Genomic DNA, 27,125 nt, shown 5'->3' on the forward strand with positions numbered 1-27,125 from the left:
ATCTATCTATCTATCTATCTATCTATCTATCTATCTATCTATCTATCTATCTATCTATCTATCTATATTTTAAACATTTGATTTTGAAACTTTGAATTCCAGATTCATTTCCTTCCTCCCTTGTCACCCACCCTTACTGGGAAGATAAACAATTCAGTAAAGGTTGCACATTTGTAGCTATGCAAAACATTACCATAGTAGATATATTGTAAAAGACTGACTATATTTCCCTCCCTCCTGTCCCACCTCCCACTTGTTCTATTCTCTACTTTGATCCTGTCCCTTTTCAAAAGTGGGTGCTTCCAATTTCCTCCCCCCCCCAGCCTACCCTCCCTTCCATCATCCCCTCCTCTCATCTCCTTCCCCCCTATTCTCCTGTAGGTGAAATACCCTATTTATTGTGTGTCATTTCCTCTCTGAGCCAAATTCAATGAGAATAAGTTTTTGCCTTTTTGCCTTCCTGTTCTTCCCCTCCATTGTAACCATTTTCCCTTGCCTTTTCTATGTGATATAGTTTACCTCATTCTGTCTCTCCCCATCTCCTCTTGTTATATTCTTCTCTCACCTCTTAATTTCACCATTTAAGTATCATCCCTTCCTATTAAATTGGTCCTGTGCCCTCTATCTATGTATACCTCTAAACATATATATATATATATATATATATATATATATATATATACTCATTCACATATGTATTCATATGCCCATATACCCTCCTACTTGGATATATACATATATATTCCGTTCAACAATTCTCATACTGAGAAAAGTTTCATAAGTTACAATTATCGTTTTTCCATGTAGGAATGTAAATATTTCAACTTTGATAAGTTCCTTATGATTTCTTTTCCCTGTTTACCTTCTTAAGCTTCTCTTGCTTCTTGTATCTGAATGTCAAATTCTCTATTCAACTCTGTTTTTTTCATCAAGAATACTTGAAACTCCTCTATTCCACTGAATGACCATATTTTCCCCTGAAACATGATACTCAGTTTTGCTGGATAGGTGATTCTTGGTTTTAATCCCAGATCCTTTGCCCTCCATAATATCATATTCCAAGCCTTTCAATCTCTCAGTGTAGAAGCTTCCAGATCCTGTGTTATCCTGATTGTGGTTCCACAATATTCAAATTGTTTCTTCCTGGCTGCTTGTAATATTGTCTCCTTGATCTGGGAATTTCAGAACTTAGCTATAATATTCCTAGGAGTTTTCTTTTTGGGATTTTTTTCAGGAGGTGATCGGTGGATTCTTTCAACCTCTATTTTGCCGTCTGGTTCTAAAACATCAGGGCAGTTTTCCTTGAGAATTTCTTGAAGGATGATTTCTAGGTTCTTTCTTCGATCATGTCTTTCAGGTTGTCCAATAATTTTTAAATTGTCTCTCCTGGATCTATTTTCCAGGTCCTCTGATGGAATAGGCCTTTTCCTTGATAGAGGATGAAGGACTTTTTATTTATTATGTTAGTTTTGATAGACAGGTTACTGAATAACAATAAAAATAGCATACCCTGTAAAAAATAATGTCAAAAATGACTAAAAGCACAAATGAACTGAGACTGCCAATTAACATGAGTTTATATAGAAAGTTTTCTTTAGTTATATTGGCTTCAAGACAAAGAACAAGACTGGGATACAGTTGATTATTGCTTTGATGAAAGGGATGATGAAAATGGTTCATAGAAAAAAATAAAAGTATATAATCTTTCTTTTGCTTAGATACTCAAAATAATTTGGTATTGGTTAAAAAAATAAAGACATAGATTAGTGGAACAGATTAGAAGACAATATAGAGATGCAAATGTATTAGAACCTTAGTATTCGAAAAGCACAACCACACCAGTTACTGAGATAAGGACTCATTATTTGACAAAAACTGCTATAAAAGTTGGACAGCAAAATGGAAGAAATTAGAATCAGATCAAGACCTCATACTTTATACCAAGCTAAGTTCAAAAAGATATGTGATCTAACTATAAGAGGTTTATATAACAAAAAAAAATTAGAAAAATGTGGAAAAAATATCTGATCAGATTTATGGATAGAAGAAAAGATCATGCATGACCATGGATAGAGAGGATCATAGAAGACAAAATGTGAAATACTGATTACATAAAATTAAAAATTTTTGCACCAACATATCCAATAGAACAAAGATCAAAAGGGAAACAATTAATTGGGAGAAAAAAATCTTTGCATCAAGTTTCTCCGATAAAGGACTCACTTCCAAGATATATGAGAAACTGATTCAAATTTTTAAATAAGAAACATTCCCCAACCAATAAATGGCCTAAAGATCTGAATAGGCAGTTCTCAAGGGAAGAAGTCAGGCTATCTACAGGCATACGAAAAAAGGCTCAAAATCACTACTAATTAAAGAAATGAAAATTAAAGCAATTCTGAGATTCCACCTTGATCCCATTAGATTGGCAAAGATGAAGAAAATGATAAATACTGTATTGGCTGTGGGGAAACTGGTACCTTGATGAATTGTTGTAGTATCTGTGAATGAACCCCATCATTCTGGAGATTAACTTGGAATGAAACATAAAAACTACTAAATAGCATATGCTTTTTGACTGAGCTATACCACTTCAAAACCCATAATCCAAAGACATCCAAGAAAGAAAGAGGAAAAAGGTCCTACATGTACAAAAATAGTCATAGCTATTTTTGTGATGACAAAAAACTATAAATTATAGAAATTCCCATCAATTGAGGAATAGCTAAATAAATTACATATCAATGCACTGGAGTTCTTTTGTGCTACAAGAAATGAGGACATATGTTTTTTTTTAACAGCATGGAATGATTAATAGATACAGATGAAAATAAACAGAACTAGAATCACAATTATACTATAACATCAATATTATATAAATGAACAATGTTGAAGACTTTTTACAGTCTGATGAAGGATGAAAGCAGAAAAAAGGAAATAAACTATACAATAACAGTATAACGACAACTTTGAAAGCTGTAAGAGATATTGACTAATACAATAACCATCAATGATTCTAGAAGACCAGTGACAAAACTCATTCTATCTACCTCCCAAAAGAGAGATGATTGATCAGGTTATGAAAAAAGACATTTATTTTGTTATATAGCCACTGGGGAATTTTTTTTTCCTAGGCTCTAGTATCTAAATTTCTTACAAGGATTTTTTCTTTTATTTATTTTTTAATAGTGTGGGTGGGGTGAGAGAAAAAATAGATTTCTCTTAATAAACACTTTTTTTTTAAAAAAGAGTTTGTGGGTTATTACAGATATAGAATATTGTTTTCAGATATGGTGACTAAGTTACTAGTTCTACTAATTATTTTTTCTTTATTACACAACATCTCTCGTGGAGTGGGGAGTAATTTGTAAGTGATTATAATGTAAAAAATAAAACCATCAATAGAACTTTAATAAAAATAAGAAGCTATAGGCAATGAACTGATTTCAATATTAAACATATGGATTCAATATCAGACCTGTAACCAGGCGGATCTAAATTTGAATCCTGCCTTAGATTCTTTGCAGCTCTGTGACCCTCATCAAGTCATTCATTCTCTCTTGATTTCATTTTCCTCATATCTAAAATGACAATAACACTTGCCTAATAACACTTTCAAGAGGATCAAATAAAATGAGACACTAAATGTAAAGCACTTCTTATTTCTTAAAGTGCTAGAAAAGTGTTAGCTAGTTTTATTAATTTCATGAATCAAAAGGAACAAAAATGCAAAAATACTTAGATACCTTGGCTCACAATCTTAGCTTCATCCTCATCTCCTCATTGTTACTTACTCCATATATTCAATTCATTGCCAAGTCATCACAATCATTCTGTCTTCACACTATCTCTCACAAACATCTCCTCTATACTCACATAACAGGAATCTGCATCCATGCCCCCATCATGTCTCTGGACTGTTGGAATGTGTCTTTTTATTGTTAAAATTAAATTTTATTTTATTTTCATCTCCAAATCATCTCCCTTCTGCATTTTCCTCTTCTGTCTTGAGAAAGCTAAAAAAACAAAAGCCATTACAAAGATGTATAGACAAGAAAAAAAAGTTATTAGTCGTGTATGAAATAATAATATGCCTCAGTCTTCAATCTGAATCTATCACCTCTCTAACTGTAAGTAGAATATATGTTTAATTTTTAGGACTAAATTTATGGCTTGTTCAATTTCTATTTCTAAGACAGGGCTATTTAAGTCCTCTATTTCCTATGCTCTTTATCTGGGTCATGCATTTGTAAGATTATTTACATATATTTGCATATGCATACATATTTACACATATCCACATACATATACACATGTACACATGAATATATAAATATACACATACATATATGGCAGGTAGGTGGTGCATTGGATAGAGTTCCAGTCCTAGAATAAGGAAGACCTGGGTCAAATCTGGCATCAGATATTTACTAGCTATTTGACTTAATCATGTTTGCCTTAGTTTCTTCATTCTTAAAATGAACTGGAGGAGAAATAAATGGCAAACCTCTCCATTATCTTTGCCAGGACAACCCTAAGAAGTGGTCATGAAGAGCAGGACAAGACAGAAAAAAGAACAACAAAAATATACGGATGTAACTACACATATATAATATAGCACACACAACATAGGTGTTTTATATATATATATATATATATATATACATTATCTCTTTCTCTCTCTATCCATGTGTACATATTTTACTTCGACATTTTCCTTATAGATGTTTTTGAGTCATTCTCTTCTTCTTGGTTTGTGTCTTGAGCTTCCATGTTGCCATATAACTCTTTAGGGTGTAATTCATTTTTTATTTGCTTTAATCTTCCAGTCTCCTTCACTTTGGGTCATATTAGAATTGGGTTCTGCACACTTCTGGTCAGGAATGTCTTCTATTGTCCTTCTGCTCTCACAGCTCAGACTGGAGACCTGCAAGCTTTCAATACTCTCAAAGTGAGGTGATCTGGGGCAAAATTAGCTTGCTGCTCTCCTGTCTGAACTCTGCAACTTCCTGACTCTAGTTTGGTTCTATTGGTTTATTCCTAGTTGGAAGTTTCAGTAGACTGCTATTAGGCTCAGTCATTATTAGCATGTTGAGAATTTCTGCAGGTTCAGTGACTAAACTGTATATTCCCCTTTGGCTGGTAATTCCTGATATAGTTATTCTACTGTAGGCTTTAGCATGAGCTTGAGGCTTGAACTGAGTGCTTGCTCACTTCCTGGAATCAGACTCAGATAGTTACCATTTGCTTTGAAACTTGTTCCTCACTCAATGCAGAGCTAGGGACAAGTACATCATGACCCCTCCTCAGTCAACCCTGGATCTATGACCAAGCCTCCTCCAAAAAGATATAGAAGACATGAGACTCAATTGTGACTGGGTACACATTAGCACAATGAGCTAAACATTGTGTTAAACACTAGGGAGAGGATGCAAATTGAATATGTATTTGAAAATTTTTATATAAAAGAGGATTTGTTAGGAATCACATGATAACTCACTGGAAGAGCTAGGAACTTATGCTTGGGGCATTAAATTCAGAAATTAGTTTACATATTTCTTTTCTAGATTTCAATCTTTAATAGGTAAGTGGAATAAATAGATTTTATACAAGTCAACCTCAAACATTTTTTCACTGTGTTAAACAATGGGCTCCCTTTATAAAATGCTCAGTATACTTTCATTTCAAAGATAGAAATATATATGATAGAACAGAATTTTCTTTTTAGCTCTTTAAGATGGTCCCATTCCAAGAATTCTCTCCCTCATCTCTGCCTCCTGACTTCCCTGGCTTTCTTCAATTCCTAGCTAAAATCCAACCTTCTGTAGGAAGCCTTTTTCAATTCCTCTTTTTCTAGTAGCATCTCCCATGATTATTTCTTATTTGTCCTACATATCCCTTGTTTGTATGTAATTCATGTTGTCTTCGTCATGTAAAGTGTGATCTCCTTGAGGGCAGTAACAAGTCTTTTGAATTTCTTTCTCTCTAGAGTGCTTAGCATAGTGCCTGGTACAGTGCAGCTGCTTAATAAGTAATTGTTGACTAATTGATGAGTGTGTCAGTGAAATCACCCATATTGAGGCCATGAAGAAAATTTAAAATTAAGAACAAATCCAAATCAACAAAAGGAGTCCCTTTAAACTGAGCCATCCACATTAATAAGTTAAATGAACAGGTATACTTGCTATGTAAAAGAACTCAGTTATTCCTTAAGTTCAAAAGGCAAATTGGAATATAAAGTCAACATACTAGATAGTGCTAGGATCTGACAAATGGAAATATGAGAATTATAATTTAATGATAAAACATTATTAATTTATTATCCTCTTGCCCAAGGATACACACTTTTCCCCCCACAAAGATTATTTGATTGATTTCTCTAGTATTTCTGTTAATATTAGAGATCAGAACATTATATTTATTTTCCAATTGAGAAATTAAGATCCAAAGAGATTTATTAACTGACTGTGACAGTTTACTAGCATTCATGGCAGAACAAACTGAGTTTTAATGTCTTTGATTCTGAATCCAAGAGCACAGGAAAAAAAGAATCTTAAAAACAACAGCAAAAAACCAAACCAAAACCAAATCAATGCCTTTAAAAAAATTCTCCCAGCTTAAAAAAATAAAGAAAATATGGATCTTTTTGCTATGAAGCAAAGTTCAATCACTCCAAAGCTTGCTAAAAAAATAGGTGATGTAGCAATTTCTAGTGATGAGAAGTCAATTTAGAAAATCTACTGGGCTACTGTCCTAGGAAGCATTTGTCATAGGGTTGCAGTTGATCTCAACTACTGAACTAATACATGGGGGAAAAGAGATAGTTTGGTTTTCGATAAAGAGGTTACAGAACTGTAGGGAACTTTAAATCAAGAAATGAGGAATGAACCAGGGCTGACTGTCAGGCACAGGTGCTCCATTTACAGAGGGACAGCCCTTAAATATTGAATGCTTTATGACTTGAAAGGAGGCAGCCCAAACTGAGCTTCTTGTCTCTAAGAGTAGTCATTTTAATGAGCAATGCCAGATATTGACAATGAGTCACTGTTTAGAAAATGCTGACAAATTGGGTACCCCAGTAAATCCTTTATTCTTTTTTCTGACTTCATTTTTAAAATGTTTTCTTTAGCCCTTATGGGAATTTACAACTACAAATCAAATGATTCCTATTTCTTAGAAGAGTGAAATTTGTTAGCAATGTAGGGAGTTAGGAAATGAAAATGAAAATGAAAATTTAGTCACACTGAATGCATGAGACATTTGTCAAAATCAAATGAAAAATGATATTTAAAACCTCAAAGCATACATTTTGCAGGACATTCAGTAAACTCTGTCTTGTTTTGATACAAAATGCTCAAAGAATGCAGTAGTATAATGGAAAGCACCTGGGGCTTAGAGTTTGCTCTGCCACTAATTAGCAGAGAAACCCAGCAAGTCATATTACTTCTTAGGATTTTAGTCCCCCATCTATAAAATGAATGTGGCAAGAAGTAGCTTACAATCTTTAAAATATAATGGCCTATGAATGTAATTCTATTCATTCTGTTTTGTGAAGAGATTGGTAGAAATAAAATAAATTCATATCCTAGGAAGATGAATTTAATTAGGTGGTACAAGTAGGTAGTCTAAAATAAAACTGTGGGAATGGAAACATATATAAGAAGATCTTTTAGAAAGCCTTTGCTATTTGACTTGTAATTAGTGATGTCTCTTCCTCAAATGATCATATTGGTATAGTGTTTTTCATGTTGAATGTAAGTTCTTTGAGGGCAGGCACTGTGCCTTGTGATGTTTTTCTATCAACAGCATTTAGCCTAGTACCTGAAACAAGGGAGACACTTAAAAAATACTTGTTGGCTTGGGTAGGATCTTAAATGAAGGACAATTAATAACTAGTTGCAGAGAATATAGAAACTGAAAAACTGAAAGGATTATGGTCAAAAGGGAAAAGATTACTGAAAATATGAATACACTCAGTAGTTTGAGATAATTACTGACTTTAAGAAGAAAAATCATTACAGAAGTTAATAAGTAGAACCAAGACTATAATATAAATAATCAAATTATCTGAAAATAATATGCAATACTTAAAAATAAATTACATCTTATGCATTTTCTTTTTGAATAATAATTAGGTTTCAAAAAAATCTATGGTGAACCTAATGGAACAGAGCAGCTGTACTACTTTAATATATTATCATAAGACTGAATTCAAAATTAAATGCCAAAAACAACTCAGGAGACTTTAAAATAAATGCAGGCATGCTCTTTCTCTCTCTCTCTCTCTCTCTCTCTCTCTCTCTCTCTCTCTCTCTCTCTCTCTCTCTCTCTCTCTCTCTCTCTCTCTCTCTCTCTCTCTCTCTCTCTCTCTCTCTCTCTCTCTCTCTCTCTCTCTCTCTCACACACACACACACACACACACACACAATTGCAAGTAGCAATGCCCTTTTATAAAAGATGTACATATGCTAGATACACTCAACTATGCAACTGAGGGGAAGGCAAAAAAAAATCTTATTTGTAGTATTGCTTCTAGGGCTGACTATAGGCAAAATTCATAAGGGGAAAGAATTCTTTTTGATGTCCCTTAATTTCTTCCTTATTTGAGTGTTCTCTTTCCCACCAAGCATTTAGTGCCCTCCTGGTGTACTTTAGTAAGGGGGGGGCTCTTCTGAGCCCTCCTCTTGGGACTGGCTGCATTTCCAGATGCTTCACTTCAGCTCTTTCTACCAATACTTCAGCTCTTTCTGATATTTTCTCCTCCTAAAAAATTGTATCTGATCAACATTTTATTGTCAGGAAGCTACCCACCACTGGACAATATTTTCTGTTAATAGGGGATAAAGTTCAAGGACATATAGCTCCCACTCTGAACCTGGAGGGAATACTATCAAAGCTTCATAGATGAAAGAGACCAAAAAGTCATCTGGTACAATCCCCTAACTTTGCCCAAGGTGCTGAAACCCAGAAAGGTTAATTAAATTAATTTCAGCAAATATTTATTAAACAACTAATATGTTTCAGGAACTATGCTCCAAGGATACAAATAAGAAAAGAGACAAAAAAGAAAGGGCTTGCCCTTAAAGAGCTTACAATCTGATGGGGTGGGGGAGTCAACACAGAAAAGGAAGCTCTAAAGGGCCTGGGATGGGCATTATGGGCTACCTGCTGGAATCAGGTTTCTTAGAATTCAAACCAAGCAGAGATACAGATAAAAAATGAAGAGTTTGTTGGAAAGTCACGATTTCTGCCTTCAATAAAGGAGAGTTTTGGGAGAAGTTTGGTGCTTCACCTTCCAGTTCTCCAATCTGAAGAGAGAGGAAGCTGAAGAAGTTGGGGAGGTTTTATTTATCTAAAGCTGATATTTCAGATTATCCTGAAAGGGGCATCATTGGGATGTTCAGTGGGAGTTCAATCAAAGCAGAGCTACAGATGGAAAGTTCAGAACTGTCCAAGGTCACAAAAATATCGAGTGGAACAACTAAGGTTTGAACCAAGTCTGTCACTACAAATCAAGTATTATTTTCAGTGTTAAGAGTTAATTAGTTGGTTAATCTGATAAAGTATGCACTACTTGATGACAAGGGGTATTTTGATTGGTCTTTTACTCCCTAGAACCCCAACCAGTCCCTTGCATATATAGGAACTTAAGAAATACTTGTTGAATTGAAATTAAAGTAACTACTCACAATGCCTGAATATGTAAACCTCTCCTAGAGATTCTTGGCAATTAAACAGGGACAATTAATTTCTTAACTCAAATGTGTGATCAGTATGAGTATTTCAGATATCATGGTAGGTACAGTTGAGGAGGTTCAGGAAACCTTTCTTAAAACTATTGGGAGTCTCCCTGTTGAGATAGCTCCTATTTTCTGACATTTGGATTTATTTGTTTGTTTGTGGTTTTTGGATTTTTTTTTTGGAGTGGGGAGGATGGGGGGAGAGGGGAATTATAATGTGCCTTATAGTCATTAGACTACAGTAGGGGTAAGAAGTCACAGAAAAGATAGAAGGAAAGGATCATTTGACAGGAATAAGAGGATTTTTTTTTTGTTGTTAACAGAGTTAGGCTTCCTTGCTACACAATAGACATGCTTTGTGAAAAGCACCCGAATGATTCTCAATCTTCCCTGGCTATTAATGGTATTGTAGGCTGGCTAGTGAGAGAATGTTATGGCTGAATTTGCTGGCTAATCCTGGCTTGATTTTCAAAATCTTAAGCAAAAATTTGAGAACTACTATGTCTATATTGTTTTGTGTTGTGTGTCAATTTGCAATTTTACTTTCATTTAATTTTTTATCTGAACTGTTTTTTTTTTCATGTTAGAATTTGAGTATGAGGCTGCGAGTTAGAATCCTAACTCTTCCTGACCTTGTGGGACCTGGAACAAATTGTTACAGCTATCTGATCCTGTTTCTTCATCCTTAAAATCAGGAGATTGTATCAGATGCATTCTAAAGAAGATGATTCTATAATCTGCAAATATATTAAGATGGTAAGTCTCAATCCCTATTTCCTAGACTTAAAAATGAGGTTCAAAGGAACCAACATATAAAAAAAGTCTGTACTTTTAATATTATTTTAATATTAATATGAGACATGCAATGATCTGTAACCCAATTCTATACTATTTGTGAAAGTACTTGGGAACCTAAAGGTTCCCAACAAAGCTGATGTTTGTGTGTTTTTATGTTTATAGTTACTGTTAATAATTATATTTAAAATATATCAGAGTATTTTTTTAATTTGCAGATTAACATGCCTGTGCTGAGTCTGAAATTCCCACATAAATTCATATACTTCCAAAATTCTAATGGATATTATCATCTATTTTGTAGGATAACATATTCAGAGATCTTAGATATCAATTACGTTTTTTCCCCCTCTTTTATTAATGTGGCTCTTTTTTGGAAGAGGAGAGGCTATATTTAGAAATGAAAGTTATACTCTAAAAAGAAAAAAAAAGATAAAACTAATTTTAAAAGAACTATCAAATTAAATCACTTATTTTACAAATGAAGAAACCAAGTCCTGGTGACATGAATTGACTTGTACAGAAACTAAAAAAGATAAGATTTGAATGCTGATCTTCTCACTCCAAATTTAACACTCTACTCTACCACACTCTCTATAAAATGGAACTCAGTCTAATATAGCATCCTGTCATTGACCTGCTTAAAAAAGTCCTCAAAGTTTCTAACTAGACGGAAAGTCAGGGCAGCTAGATGACAGAAAGGATAGACTACTGGGCCTGGAGTCAGAAAGTCTCATCTTCCTGAGTTCAAATCAAGCCTCAGATACTAGCTGTGTGACCCTGGGAAAGTCACAACCCTAGTTTGCCTCAGTTCTTCATCTGTCAAAATGAGCTGGAGAAGGAAATGACAAACCACTTTAGTATTGTTCCCAAGAAAACCCCAAATGGGTTCCTAGAGTCAGTTATGACTGAAATGACTGAACAACAATAGAGAGATCCACCAGGCCATACTCAAAGCAGTAGAGCTGATAATATTCTTCATGTAAGCTGTATCATGAAACCTTATATGAAAGCTTAAGTGAAACTAACATGATAGTTCAAAATATAATCCATGCTTCTATACTTCCAGAAACTGAGCTGCTTTTGTAGGAAAGTTCTCTTACCTGGGGATTTTCTATACTAAGGGAATCCCAGGGTTTTGGGGCCACAAAAACAGAGAAGTAAAATAATCTCAAGAGAGCTATTGTATTTGAAATGGTAAATTTATTTTATTGAATTAAAACCACGTTTCCAAATGGGTATATTATATTTGGGAGACAGATTTACCTTCTTAATTATATTTTACTTAGGCTTATAATAAAAGTAGTTTATATTTGCTACCACAGGCAGCATTATCAGTACTGCAGGCTGGTTAATAGGAGGATATTGTTCCTGAATATGTTGGGAAGCCTAGCTTCATTTTATAAACCTCTAGCAAAAATTTGAGAACTATTTCTATATTACCTTGTATTATGACAGTTTGTAATTTTGCTTTGAATTAAAAATCTTCTCTGATTATTTTTGATGTTAGACTTTGAGTTTGAGGCTGTGAGTTTGAATTATTCCTGACCTTGTGTGACCTTGAACAAGTTGTCACATCTATCTGATCCTTAGTTTCCTTGTTGGTAAAATGAGGGTATTGGATACTGGACTTGATGAGTTCTAATGGCATTTCCACTTCTAACATTCTATGATGTTATAAGTTTAAAATCTTCATAATTTCTAATGTATCTAGGTGGTAGGTCTCAACTCCTGTTTCCTACATTAAAAATGAGATCAAGAAGAGCTAACATATATAAAAATCTGTCCTTTAAATATTATTTTAATTTTATAGACCTTTGAACTCTGAGTGCCTAAAGACTCACTAGTGATCCCAATAACTATACTCAACTAAATAATAACAAAAAGGGAAAATTAGACTAAATGATTAATATTCTACATGAAATTATATTATTCATGTGAGATGAATTTAAAATGAAAAGTACTATTAATAATACTGTCTGAAGATTTTATCTTCTCAAATTCAAAATTCACTTAGAAAAATGCTATGGAACTTGTCACTGGAAGAAATGTGCTTTGAAAGTTAAGAAATAAAACACCTTTGATTTTATCTATGAAGCCAATTTATGAAGTTCATTTTCTAGTTCTATTCTGTGAAGATACAATTATATTTGTTAATCAACCAATTAAGAAGCATCTATTGAAAGGCTACTATATACCAGGCACTGAACAAGGTGCTAGGAATGCATAAAACTGTCTAGAGCTTTGAGGAGCCCACTTTCCAGCAAGGATAACAGAACTTATATATAAACCATAATGAGTGCAACTATAGTCTGTCCATAGTTAATGGTATTTCACTTATTAGGCCAGGTTCCCATTTAGTGGTACAGACAAGAAAGAGTACTCTATGAATTCATTCAGGGAGGTGGTTGCAGTTTGGTGTGGTCAGAGTTGTCATGGAGTAAAAGCAGGCTTGGAGGTAGAATAGGATTCAGATGAGCACAAAAGGGAGAAGAACCCATTCAGGGAATAGGAAGGATGTAGGTAAATCCACAGAAACCAGTCTATGCATGGACCTGTTAGGGGAACAATAAATGGGCCATTCAACATAACACCTTGATGGGGTATGACCAGAGAAAAGCAGTAGTAGTAGTATGATAAGGTCACAGTTGAATAACTGACTAAGTAGCCTGAACACAAAGAATTTGTTTCTTCAGTTGGTTTAGAGACTGAACTTATTCAAATGAAATAAAGAAAAGCAAAACCAGATTTTTATTCCCCACCCACATATTGTACATTTTAGAAGCAGTTGCTCTGCTTAAGTGTGATGTGGAGTGATTAGGGACACTGTAGGCTTTTGAATACTCTTTTTTACTCTCAGTTATAATCATAAAAACCCATTACTAATATTTTTAATTTCCATTACAAGACAACTTTAAGCTATACTTTAATGTACCACTTATAGATACTGAGGCAGTGTGGCACTAGAGACACAATCTGGCTCCAGCTTACCTTTTCAAACTGATTACATTTGAATTTCCTTCATGAGGTTTATGGTTCATTCAAACTTGCCCACTTGTTCACACTTGACATTCCATTTCCTATTTATTTCTCTACACTTTCATACCTTACCTCTTCCTTTCCTCCATCCCCCACTACTCCATGCCCAGAATATATTCTCTTTTTATTTGCTTATATTTGCACATGCTGTTCCCTCCCAATAAAATGTAAGCTTTTTGAGGACTAGGGCTGTTTCATTTTTGTCTTTTCATCACCAGGATCAAATAGTCAAAAGTCCTTCGTCCTTCATACTTAACCCCTCTCTAACTTTCAAGTCATTTTAGACCTTACATCATCCCCTACCCCATCTTATTTTTCAATCTAGTGACACTGGCCTCCATGCTGTTTCCACAAATGAGGCAACTTGTCTCTGCTCCAGACATTTTCTCTGGCTGTTTCCTATTTCCTAGAATGTTCCCCCTTCTTCTTCTTCTGTTTTTTTTTTCTTTTCTGGAGGGGGGAAGGTAAGGCAATTGGGATTAAGTGACTTGCTTAAAGCTACTTTTGTGTTAAGTTTCTGAGGCCAGATTTGAACTCAGGTCCTTCTGACTCCAGGGCTGATGCTCTATTCACTGTGCCATCTAGCTGGCCCAGCGTTCCCCCTTCTTATCTCCACTTCCTGGCTCCCTTGGTTTCCTGCAAATCCAACTAAAATTCCACCTTCTTAAGGAAGCCTTTCCAATTCATCTTAATTCTAGTAACTTCTCTCTGTAAATTATTTACCTACAAAAACAGGGAAGTTATGAAAAAGGGAATGGTTTTGGGAAAAAGGCAATTAAGTTCAGTTTTGCACACTCTTAATTTACCATAAACTTAAGATAGTGGACACTTAGATGCTTATTGATGGACTGACTGCATACCCTGTGCGTAGCACACTGCTTGGTATAGAGTAGGTACTTAATAAATAATTGCTGTCTTTTGTCTTTCCAATTATATTATGACTTTCTTGAGTTCTAGAGTGGAATTTTGTATCTCTTTGTATTCCCCCAGCAACTAATAGATCACATCACCTTACACCTAGCAATGGCTCATTAAGGCCTCTTCTATTGTCTTACAAATTATCATTCTAACAGTAATTTCAGGTAGCCAAACAAATCTGAGCAACTTGGTAATGATTGCTATATGGATTTTGGTGGCCTTGGTTGTGGTTCAAAGATTATTGTCAAAACACCTATGTCTGCATTGCTTTTGCCTGAGTAGTCATCTTAGCCTCTTATGGTATTCTCTGCTCTAGTCTCCTTCACTACTTTCTTATACAAACTTCTAGGATTTAATGTTCCATATTGATTCTATTGATATAATTCAGTTCTGGAAGATGCACGATATCCAATTCCAAAACCTTGTGCATACATGGGTGTTTGATCTATTGTAATGATAATAAGAGTATCATTATAATATTTATTCACCTCCTTTTATGGAGGGTGTTTCTTTTTTAATTATTTATACAAATGTATATTTAAAAACTTTAAAATATAACCCTTCTACATTGATTATTTGAAACTTTAAGTCTTCTAACCTATATCAGTCAGTTTTTGAATGCTTATTTAATCAAGCCTTGTTCCCATCTATGCCAGATAAAATTGGTCTCTTCTTGGAGAAGATTCTGAGAGGATGGCAGAGTAGGTTAGAAAATTCCAAGCTCTCAAGATTTTCCCCCACAAAAGAGTTAAAATTGCACCTCAGAGTGAACAAAGTGTAGGTGGTGATAAATCAAGGTCCTCCTGGGACAATTTGAGAAGATCAAAAGAAAAATACCAGGAAGAGGTTTAGTCCCTGTGAAGAATAAATACCTCCAGGCTAGGTTCCATTTTAACTACAAGCAGCAAGCCTCTTAAACAACAAGCAGCAAGTCCTGGGGTTACTTGGTTTGAGAGGCTGCCTCAAGCCCAGCCTCTGAAACTTTTACCCCCAGGATAGTGAGGGGAGTTGGTTGTCTGCCTCTGGGAAAATTAAGAGAACCTCTACTTACCAGGAATGCTAGACCTAGCTGTGCTTGGTGGGGGTGAGAAGGAACAGGTCATGCTTGGTGAGTGCAGAAGCAGTGGGGCAGAAAGCACCTGGCTGTGTGCACTTACAGGAGATTGGAGGTTTGGCTTTGGTTTTAGGCTAGAGGGAAGAACTGAAGATATGGGGCAAGAGGCACCATTTCCTATACCCCAGGGCTAGAGGTAGCTACAAATAATTAAACTATCACCACAAAAAATGTGTAGGCAAAGGAGAAAGAATTCAACCATAGAAACCTACTATGGGGATTGAGATGACCAGGGTTCATCTTCAGAAAAGGATATTGAAGTAAAGAAGCCCCCAAAGAGCAATATCAAATGGTCACCTGTTCCAAAAGAATTTATAGAAAATCTTAAAAAAAGACTTAAAAAATAAAATGACAAGAGATGGAGGAAAAACTAAAAAAGAAAATGAGAATAATCCAAGACAAACAAGGGTATGAAAGCAAAGTTAGCCAAGTAGAAAAGGAGATGCAGAATCTTAAGGGAAAAAAATGACACCTTGAAAATTAGAATTGGGCAAGATGAAGCAAGTGAAATTATAAAAGATCAAGAAATGATTAAACAAAATATGAATAAAGAGAAAATAGAAGAGAAAGTGAAACATAAGAAAAACAACAGTTTTGGAGAAAAGATCAAGAAGAAAAAATATAAAAATAATTGGACGAATTTGAAGTTACAACAAAAAAAATCTTGATACACAATAATACAAGAAATAATTAAAGAAAATTGTCCCAAAGCATTAGAACAAGGGGGAAATATAGAAATAGAAAAAAATCCATTGACTTCCACATAAAAGAGATCCTATGAGGAAAAATCATAGGGATATCATAGCCAAATCCTGAAACTCCCAGCTCAAGGAAAAAATATTAAAAACATCAAGATTAAAACAACTTAAATATGATGATGCCACAATTAGAATTACCCAAAACTTAGCAACAGAGACATTAAAGGACCTCAGGTCTTAGAACACAACATTTCAAAGAGCAAAAGACCTGGAGCTTTAGCCATAAATATCATACACTGCAAAGTTTATTATCTTGAACAACAAAAAACCATACATTTGACAAACTCTCAGACTTTCAAGACTTTGTTTAAAAAATCCTGAACTTAATAGACAATTTGACATACAAGATGTGATAGAAATATAAGGTACATAGCAAAGACTGATTAAAAGGGATCCATAAGGACAGACCATTTACTTTTTACATATGAAAAATGTAAAATGCATTCCTGAGATTTTTATTAATGATTGGGTAGTTCATAAAAAAGATTGGGGTAAACTTGAGTATGATAGGAATTTTAAAAGCAAAACCATTTAGGAAAAGATAAAAAGAGTATTTATAAATGAGGTGCAAGAGGAAGAATTGATACACAGGAATTAAATGGGGGAGGAGGGTTGGTAGTTCTGGTAAGCTACTTTGTTCAGGAATGGGTTTAAGATCAACAATACATATATATTTAAAAGAGCATGAAAGGCTTCTAAATTCAGAAGAAAGAAAATGTCAGGGCCATAGGGAGGGGGAAGAAGACAAGGAAGGGACTATTTGAGGGGAGGGTGAGGGAATAGGTAAATAGGGGCAGAGAAGGAATGGGAGAATAGGGGAGGAATCTGTAAAGCCAAGCCTGAGCAGCTTTTGAGAGGACTGCTGCTGTTAACACCTTTTCAAAGGTTCTGATTACACAGTATAGTAAACTCTCTATTTATTCAGTAACAAATCAGAGCAAAACATTTGCAGAAAGTCAAAATACATCATTCACCCATGCCACAACTTAACAACTTAACGCTAAAATGGCCATGTAGTTTTCACCAAAATGGTCACATAGTTTTAAACAAAGTACATTCATTTAGTAACTCAATCATTTAGCACCTTCTTAATTCAATCACAAATTACAAAGGTCAAAGTCCTCCACCCATGGAGTGCAATCAAGTTACAATATCATCAGTCACTATTCAGTACCCTCTTAAGGGGTGGCAGAAAATACAAAGGCCATCCACCCCTAAGTCACAAGTAAGTTACAATTTCATCAGTCACTACTCAGTACTCTCTTAAGGGGTGGTGGAAAGTTCAAAGGCCATCCACCCCTAGGTCACAAGTAAGTTACAATTTCATCAGTCAGCATTAAATACCCAAGGAGAGGTCTTTTCATCTTGACTCAAGGCAGGCTCTCAGCTTCCATGGTTCCTCTTCCGTGGTTCCAGCTCCTGCCCAAATCTAACCAACTGCCACCTGAGTTCAAAGGCAGACAGCTCCCAGTTCTTTGTCCAGTTCTCTGTGCAGTTCCTGCTCCACATGGGAGCTCACAGTGTCCAGTCCACCTTCAAGTCCTTCACAGTTTCTGTTCTTTGGAAGAGAATACTTAACAGAGCCATAACAATATCTACATACATCAAGCTTAGCAGAATTAAAACAATATTAACACACATGGTTGCCACTATCATCTCAATTCACTTTCTTCCTGCTAAATCAACATAGACCCAAAACAGACAGAAAAAGTACAGACATCCCAGTTATGCTTCCTCTGGAAGCTCCAGCTGGCCCTTGGAAATTCTCAGCAGGAGTATGGCTGGTTCTCAGAAGAAGCTCTGCCACCACATGTTCTGTTCTCAAAATTGAAATCATTTTCTCCAACCTCCATGCTGCTTGCTCTAAGAAATTCTGTCTCAGTTCTCAATTCTTATTTCTCTTCTCAGTTCTTCTCAATTCTCAATTCAGTCTTCAGTCCAGAAGTAGCAGCCCAGCCTCCAGATGCTTGCTGAAAGAAATTCTGTCCTCTCTTAGCTGGTGCTTTTCCTTATATATAGTTGTAGCTCCTTTCTGTTCAGCCTCTTACTGTTACATCAGCAACAGGGGTTCATATCTTATGTTTCCTTTTTTCTTTTTTGCTTTTTGGAGGGCAATTGGGGTTAAGTGACTTGCTCAAGGTCACACGGCTAGGTGTGTGTGTGTGTGTGTGTGTGTGTGTGTGTGTGTGTGTGTGTGTGAAGTGTCTGAGGTGGGATTTGAACTCAGGTCCTCCTGACTCCAGGGTCGGTGCTGCTCTATTCACTTTGCCACCTAGCTGCCTAATTTTTTTGGGGCTTTTTTTTAAGGGCAGTTGGGGATAAGTGACTTGCCCAAGGTCCCATGGCTAGTTTTTGTGTTAAGTGTCTGAGGCCTGATTTGAACTCAGGCCCTCCTGACTCCAGGTCTAGTGCTCTATTCACTGTGCCACCTAGCCACCCCATATCTTCTGTTTCGTAACAGAGGCTTGATAATAATTAGCTTGAAACTAAGTGCTAAGTATCTATTAGCTGGCCAAGACAAAGGGATCTTCAAATTACATTACTATTACAGGATTCTTGGAGGAGGGTAGGCAAGTCATAGGAGGGCAAGATTGTGGGTAAAAGTAAAGTAGAGAGGCAGGAGGGAAAGGAAATGAGATATGCACATACATAAAAACAAAGACCAGGAGTAGAATAGGTTTGGGAAAGTATATGTCTATATATGTGTGCATATATTTATATGTGTGTATACACACACACACACACACACAGATATATATATATATATGGAGAAACATATGTAAACTTTTTTGTGCCCTCCTGGGGGGAGGGTGGCATTCGGAGGGAGGGAAGAAAAAGAACAAAGTAAAAAAGTGCACAGCAGAGAACAAAAGAAAGCTCACAAGGACACAAAGAAAAGATGGACAATTCTCAACACAGAGTATTATTTATCATATAGGCTTTCTTGAAATGAAGATTTATTGTAACATATTTTGAATCTTCTCTTATATTCTGCTATGAATACATGCTTTTTTTCTTTCTAACTTTGTATTTAAGTTCCAATATTTAAGTTTATGATATGTTTTTGTTTCTTTTCTCTATTCTCTATTTCTGTTCTGGCATGTGAGTCTAAAATAAAATTTTGAAAAAAAAATTGTTCCCTTCTTTCAAAGACCAACTCAGTACCCACTTCCTTTATAAAGTGATCCCTGATACTAACTTATTGAAATAATCTGTCCCTAGAATTTATCATAGCACTTGGTGTGCACTTCTCCTTTTCACTTAGCACAGTGTCTGGGACATAGCAAGTGCTTTAAAAATGTTTATTGACTGATATCATCAATTCATATCATAGTTATTTAGCTACATATCTTATCTTCCTTATTAGATTATAGCCTCCTTTTGCAGAAAGGGTCTGATTCCATCTTTGTATTTCAAGTACCTGGTACAGTACAAGCCACTGAATAGGCACTAAAGTGTTCTTGAATTTAATCACCTACTCACTTCACGAGTGATTAAATGGTGTGTGTGTGTGTGTGTGTGTGTGTGTGTGTGTGTGTATGTATGTATGTGTATAAAGCTCCTAGACTTTACCTTTGGGGCAAACAGTGTTGTTGTTTCTAATTATCCTGCTAATCTAAAAGCCTGAAGAATGTCTTTATGTTTCCATGAAGATAAGGTTATGAAGTAGTAATTGTAAATTTAATGTTAAAATCTAGGAGTCCAATTAACCTCATTGGTAACAAAAATGTATTCAAGGCTATGAGAGCAGGTGACTTCTGTTTCTATTATTGATTTGTGAATATTGTAATGGCAGGATGGTTGAACATTAGCAAAACGTACTGATTAAAATACATGCACATGCATGCATATACATGCATAATACATACACAGACAACACTGATATGTATATTTATATAACATACATTATGTTGCATGAACATGCGTGTATACATATGCATGCATATATATGATACACATACATGATAATACACATTTGCACGTACATATATTTATTCCATATCTAATTCTACATATAGGAAGTCTAATTCCACATATATTCCATATATATATATGAAATTAGAATATGTGTGTCTAAATCCATATATGTGATATACATACATAAATACATACATACACATGTATATAGAATTAGACTTGGAAGACTGAATGGTAACATTTCAGAGGAATGAATGCCTGTCTTCTGGGCAAAATATATTTTATTGTTTGTTTGGTTTTGTTTGTTTGAAGTGGGTCTTGCACTCAAAACCCCCAGTTGCTAACTGCTTTGCCAATGGCAAAAATGGGATGGAATTGTTAGAGTGCCCTCATCACTGTCTGCTCCTTTCTCCAGCTGCACTACACTCTGTGATACAGTATTTGTGGAGAGAGAATGTATAAGTTTAGAACATTTTTGTTCATTAAATATTGGGGCAAGGACGTTCCTCTATATCATACATACCTCTTTAGACATTTACAACAGGCTGTTCTTCCTTTAGTGAATAAATGGGATTGGATAGTGCATATGTAAAACTATTGGCTCATAAGAGACAGGGACTGTGTCTTCTGAATAGAATAACAGAATATTAGTGCTAGAAGGGATTTTAGAGATAGTCTAATTCATCTCCTTCCTTTTATCAGGGAGAAATCTGCTTTCAGAGTTCCTTGAAGTTTTAACACAGTATTTTGCATAGGATGTCTGGCCTATCAAAATGTTTTTGATTGTATTATTTTATTGTCTATCTACAATTAATCCCTTCCATATTGTGACTTTCACTATTAATTGTTGGCATAAGAAATTACGTGGGAAGTTTTGGGGAGTTTTGTGGAAGCCACAGAGAACACATGAAGGCCAACAGACAACACAGAAAAAGTTTAGAAACACAGAAATGCATAAAATATATGTATGGTATTGTATGATATCAACACATTTTATCTTTTAATACTATAACAATTCAGGCTTCTTCTCTGGTATGCCCTTAACCCCTGTGATGTGGAAGGGATAACATCTATCTATCTATCTATCTATCTATCTATCTATCTATCTATCTATCTATCTATCTATCTATCTATCTTTATATAGGTATATACCTATATAAACACACACATATATGTACATATGTATGTATACATTTTTTGCATAATTTATGGAAACACAATAGATGATTTGCCAATATCTCAAAACTGATACCATGAATTCATAATTTTCATAATTTTTTCTACCAAACTCCTCTCTGTTACACACACACACACACACACACACACACACACACACACACACACACACTTCTAATTTCGCCATATTTGGAGAGTTGTTCTTTTTTTTTTTTTACCACATAGCTAACCTTAATTTCAATTCATGACTTTCTCCTACTCAAACATTATCTTCCTTTATACTTGGAAAGACTCTGACCTTCTTTGTAGTCTTTATACATTTTTAAAGACCCAGTTTTCTTTTACTTTTTTCAAAACATTTTCTATTTCTAAATATAATTTAAATGCTAGATTTCAGACCCAAGTCTCTGTGGTCGTTCTCATCCCTAAATATCATAAATCTAAACTCTTTTGGAAACAGACTTTACATTGAATCCACCCACTAAGAACATCTTGAGATTGTTAATGACCAGCTGTCATATTCGACAGAGCCAATTATCTGACCATTTTGATCCTTGTTGCAGTTTGTATACAGAGCAACGTGAAGATTTTTTTTATTATTAGATCATTATCACATCCCACAATACCTCATGAAACAAGAATCAGAAAAACCACACCATCAAAATTCTCAGTTGGCACAATGAAAACCTCGTATCCATATAAGCACTTATTTGATCTTCTTATGAAGGCTGACTCTATCAACTAGTATTTTTGTTGTTTCATTTTCACAAATCCCTTTTTTTTGGCCTTGCTTATCTATTTGAATACTTATCAGTGGAATTTAAAATCAAATGTATGTGGTTTTAAAGAAAATCAATTAACTTTCTAAAAATATGCTCTCTAGGAGTTCAGAATTTTCCTGATTCAATTATTACTAGACTAGACCTTTAAGTATATCAAATTTGTCAACTATTTTGTACAGAAGGGCTCAGATACCCTAATCTGTTATAAAATATAGATCCTAAATTATATACCTCCATGAACAGTATAAAATGATATATGTCGGCATGATTAATTTTCACATTTTCCACAACATTTTTTAAAAGTGTAGACCTCTCTTTGTCATAACATTTTTTTCAATGTGATTTAGGTCATTTATAGGACCTGTTTTTTAATTTGGGAAATGAGTATGTTGGACCAGGTTTTTTTCTTTACTTTTCTTTTTTTAAAAATTCTAAACTTATATGATCCTATAAATCAAGGACCCTGAAAAGTCAATTTTGGGACTCATTTATTTGGTCAAGACAATTTGGATAAGAATAGTCGTGTTATTTGATGATCTCAAGATATAAAATTCATGTTAAATCTTTATATATCTATCTATCTGTATGTCTATTATCTATTTATTTACCAATCTAAATATTAATCATTGAATCCCAAATGTAAAATAAATTATTTTAATATATTTTACTAAGTATACTGTGTCTTTTGACTTTTAAAATTAAATTATTAATGCCCTGGGTAGTTTCTATATCAATTTTATATTTCAAATCTTGTGGTAAAATATAGTTATTAAGGAAAATTATTCTCTTTTTGCAGAGAATACAAAAATCATTTTAAAGCAAGATATGTATAATATATTTCTTGGCTTCATACTCAGAAATAAAAGGATAGTAATTTACAGTTAATGTAAGAACCATGATGCAGTCGGAAGAGAACTGTCCCAATAGGCAAAATATATGAGTTTCTCTTTTGTTCTCCTTTCATTAGATGATGAGCTCCTGAAGACTGGGAACTATCTTTTGCCTCTTTTGGTATCTCCAACACTTAGTATTGTACCTGAACATAGTAGGTGCTTAATAAATGTTTACTGGCTGCCTGGATTTCTAGTCTTGCTTTGGCAAAATAATTGTGTCTTTGGGCACATCACTTAATCTTTCCAAGCTCAATTTCATCACTCTTATTATGAAGATGAAATGATCTTTAAATGTATAACTTTCCCTGAAATAGGTGGCAAAGTTCTATAGATTGTTTTCTGAATTGCAGATAAATTAATGGATGGATGGATAGATAGATTATGTGTATACATATGCATGTGTGTATGTATATGTGTGTGTTTTTACACACACATATTTCTTAGAAGAATCAGACTTGTAAATGTATCAAGGATTAATAGAAAGATACTTGGTAAGTATAAGTAGATTGTGCCATATTATGAATCAGTCAATCAATAAGCATTAATTAATCACTTACTAATATAATGCATGGCACTAAGTGCTTGAGATAACAAAGAAAACAAAAAAAAACATTGCCTACCTTCAAGGAGTTTGCTTTCTAATGATGAAGAAAATTCATAAATATCTAGACATATACACAAAATGTAGAGATTAGATGGTATATAACTTTAAAGTGGAAAGTTTTAAGATACTGGGAGAGAACCCAGGATAAAATGGTGACTTGTGGTCCAGAAGTGTTATAAAAGAATTTGTCAAGGTAATGCATTGTTTGAAAAAGAGGTAGGTTGTTGATGTAATGAGAATGCCAGATAGGAGATGAACAGTTTGGTATTCATAAAATATAGAGCAAGAACAAGAGAAAGGCTTCCAATGCATCATGGTATATTCTCTATGGAGGATTTATGAAAGGAGAAGTATGTATATCATATAGGATTTGATAGTGGGGATGGAACTGCACCAGCCTCAAAAACATCACAAATCCATTAGAGTGGTGACTTTTGATTTTAACATCTCTAAGCCCCTATAAGAAAGACCACAAATCAGACACATTTTAAAAATATTTCAGTGCATAAAAATCTTAAAATCTCTTCCAGTCAACCTGAAATAAGATTAAAAAAAACATGCAAAGTATATCTGGACTCAGTATGACTGTGCTTTTATACTTTTATTTTCACCCACAGTCATAAATTGCTATCATATAGCAATGTGGTATTAACACTTCCAGAAAGAAGAGATGTGAGATATATTTAAGTTTTAAAAAATTAAACATTGAAAATATATTTCCTTGATTCTTTAGCACATAGATAAAATATAGCTTGAGACAGAAATATAATTGGTATAGTTCTTTAGCATTTCAAAGGATCTACAATCTCTTCAGAGAACAGAATGGAATCAATCTATGCCTTATCATCCTGTGATTCTTGTCCACAATTTCTGATATATGGTCCAGAGGGGACCCACCCAATGCTCTGGGATCTTTCCTGTAGGCAACTTGTCACAACTGGCTCCTAGAGCAGTCTTTTGATTTCTTTCTTTTTATTCTTGGTATATACATGACCCCAATTTCCTTTCTGAATATACATTTCTTTTATGATTTTTATACTACTGATGTGTAATTCTACAGTGAGAGCAAAGGATAACAGATGGAAAGCTTGTGTGCCTGACTGAAACCAGGCATGTGCTGGAGCCATGCTGAATTGGCTCATAAGAACCAATTGTTAAATTTTCAGTAGAAGCATTTACACCTCAAAAATCAGCAGACACTACAAATCTGATATTGAATGATTTATTGTTTTGGTAAATGTTTAGAGTTAAGAATGATAGAGAAAATAACAATAATGCAAATTAAGCTTAAAAAATGTATCCTAAATACCTTTTTTCCCTGACATGAAAACTCACTTTTTCTATCCAGGGTGGTACTTTATCTACAACATATAGTCTTTAGAGAGTTAACCAGACCATTGAGAAGTTAAATGACTTGCCTTGGGTCACAAAGCCAGTAGGTGTCAACAACTGAACTCAAACCCAGGTTTTGATAGTTTTATAGTCAACTTCCTAAGGTAGCAGTGGATATGGGGAGAAAGAACTGGATGTAAGAACTATGATAAAAGTAGAATTAATTAAAAAAAAACAATAATCATAATAATAACAACATTTCTATAGCACCTTAAAGTTTGCAAAGCACTTTGTTATATCATTTTATCATCACAAAATCTTTTTTAGTGAGGTGCTATTGTTATCCCCATTTTATAGATTTGAGAAATGAAGCAAAAGAGGATTAAGCAACATTACATAGCTAATAAGTGTCTGAGGGAGATCTTCACTTGATCCTTCCTGGTTCCTAATCCATCTCTCTATCTAATGTACTAATAGAAATTGATGAAAATTTGGATGTGAGAATTGAGGGAAACTGAAATCAAAGATAACACCAAGTGTTTGAACATTGTAGACCAGAGGAATAGTATTGATATTGACAGAATTAGTGAAATCAGAAGGAAGAACAGGCTTAGTAGAATAGAAGAGAAAGTGAAAAACTTGGTTTTGGACATGATTTTTGAGGTGGAGGTGGGACACCAATAAGAGGAGATTATTCCTAAAGTCCACTGGAAATGTGATTTGAGACAAACATTTGGGAATTATTTGCTTACAGGTAGTAGTTTAAGCCAGAGTCATCAGATATAGCCCAGGCAGCATTCCAGAGTATAGTCAGAAGTAAATTAAAATGTAATTGGGATGGGGAGGCTAGGTGGCGCAGTGAGGGTGGCGCAGTGAGTAAAGCGCTGGCCCTGGAGTCAGGACCAAACTTGGGATTCAGACGCTTAACACCCACACAAAAAAACTAGCCGTGTAACCTTGGGCAAGTTACTTAATCCCAACTGACCTCCAAAAGACAAAAAAAAATGTAATTGGGAAATATTTAAGAAAATAAATAAAAATACAAAAGAGCATAATGCTCATATGAGGTTTTCTATGTCAGTCACTATGCAGCTTTAAGATATGATTCTTGTGACTAAGAAACTGATGGTCTGATTAACAGGACAAATAAGTAAGTGATCCAATAAATAAGCTGCTACTGGGTCCAAAGGGCTGGTGCACTGCTAGAGATCCTTTTACACTAAGGGACTCTTATGCTCTGAATCCAGACATATCATTTGTATGAAGTTTAATCTTGGGATGCCCAGCCACTAATGAGAAGCGTTGTACTCATTTTCCCCACATTTTTCAGTTTGGTAAAGCCCTATGCTGGTGTCCTTGGGGTAGATGTATTTTTTAACATAGATTTATAGCTCATGTCTAGGGTCTCTCCTAAGTGCAAAGGAGAAAGCTGCTGTATAAATAATATGAATCAGGTGTAGTCCAAATATGTATTTCCTATCTAAAAATGAAAATAAAAAATACAGAAACAAACCAACCAAGAGTTTGTATTTCTCATGATGCAAGGAGCTAGTACTTAAAACTATTTAACATGAAATGATTTGCATGAATTCTGATTAGTCTTTTTATATTCCTCATTGTCTCTGTAACAGTCAATGTTACAGCAAGCTGGACCCAGGACTGTGCTCTTTTCCCTTTTAGTGGCATCATCTCTGATTCAGTAACTTCCATGCCATAAATCAGTTTCTTCTGGTGGACCTAGGATCTTATAACTTCTTAATTCACACAGTGGCCCCTAAGCCTGGTGTAATGGGAATGTAAATTTGGAAGATCTTCCCTGCCCCTAGGCTAAAGTGCACCTGAAGCCTGGGGTGGGAGACTTGTTTTTTCAGTAGATACTTTTTGATTGGCCAGTGGGTCAATAAGGCTATTACATTCTCTGAGCCAGGAGAAGGCTATATAAGCCCTGATGTGTAGCGTTGTTTTGGGGCTCACTTTGAGAAGTGTTCTGTGATTTGATCTGGATTCTGGGAAGCTGTTGTCCAGAGCCGCCGTCCCCCCCCCCCCTTTGAAAAAC

This window comes from Petaurus breviceps, unplaced genomic scaffold (genome assembly GCF_028583685.1).
Source record: "Petaurus breviceps papuanus isolate PSGF00001 unplaced genomic scaffold, PetGlider_PUasm1.0 98, whole genome shotgun sequence".
Taxonomy (NCBI): Eukaryota; Metazoa; Chordata; class Mammalia; order Diprotodontia; family Petauridae; genus Petaurus; species Petaurus breviceps.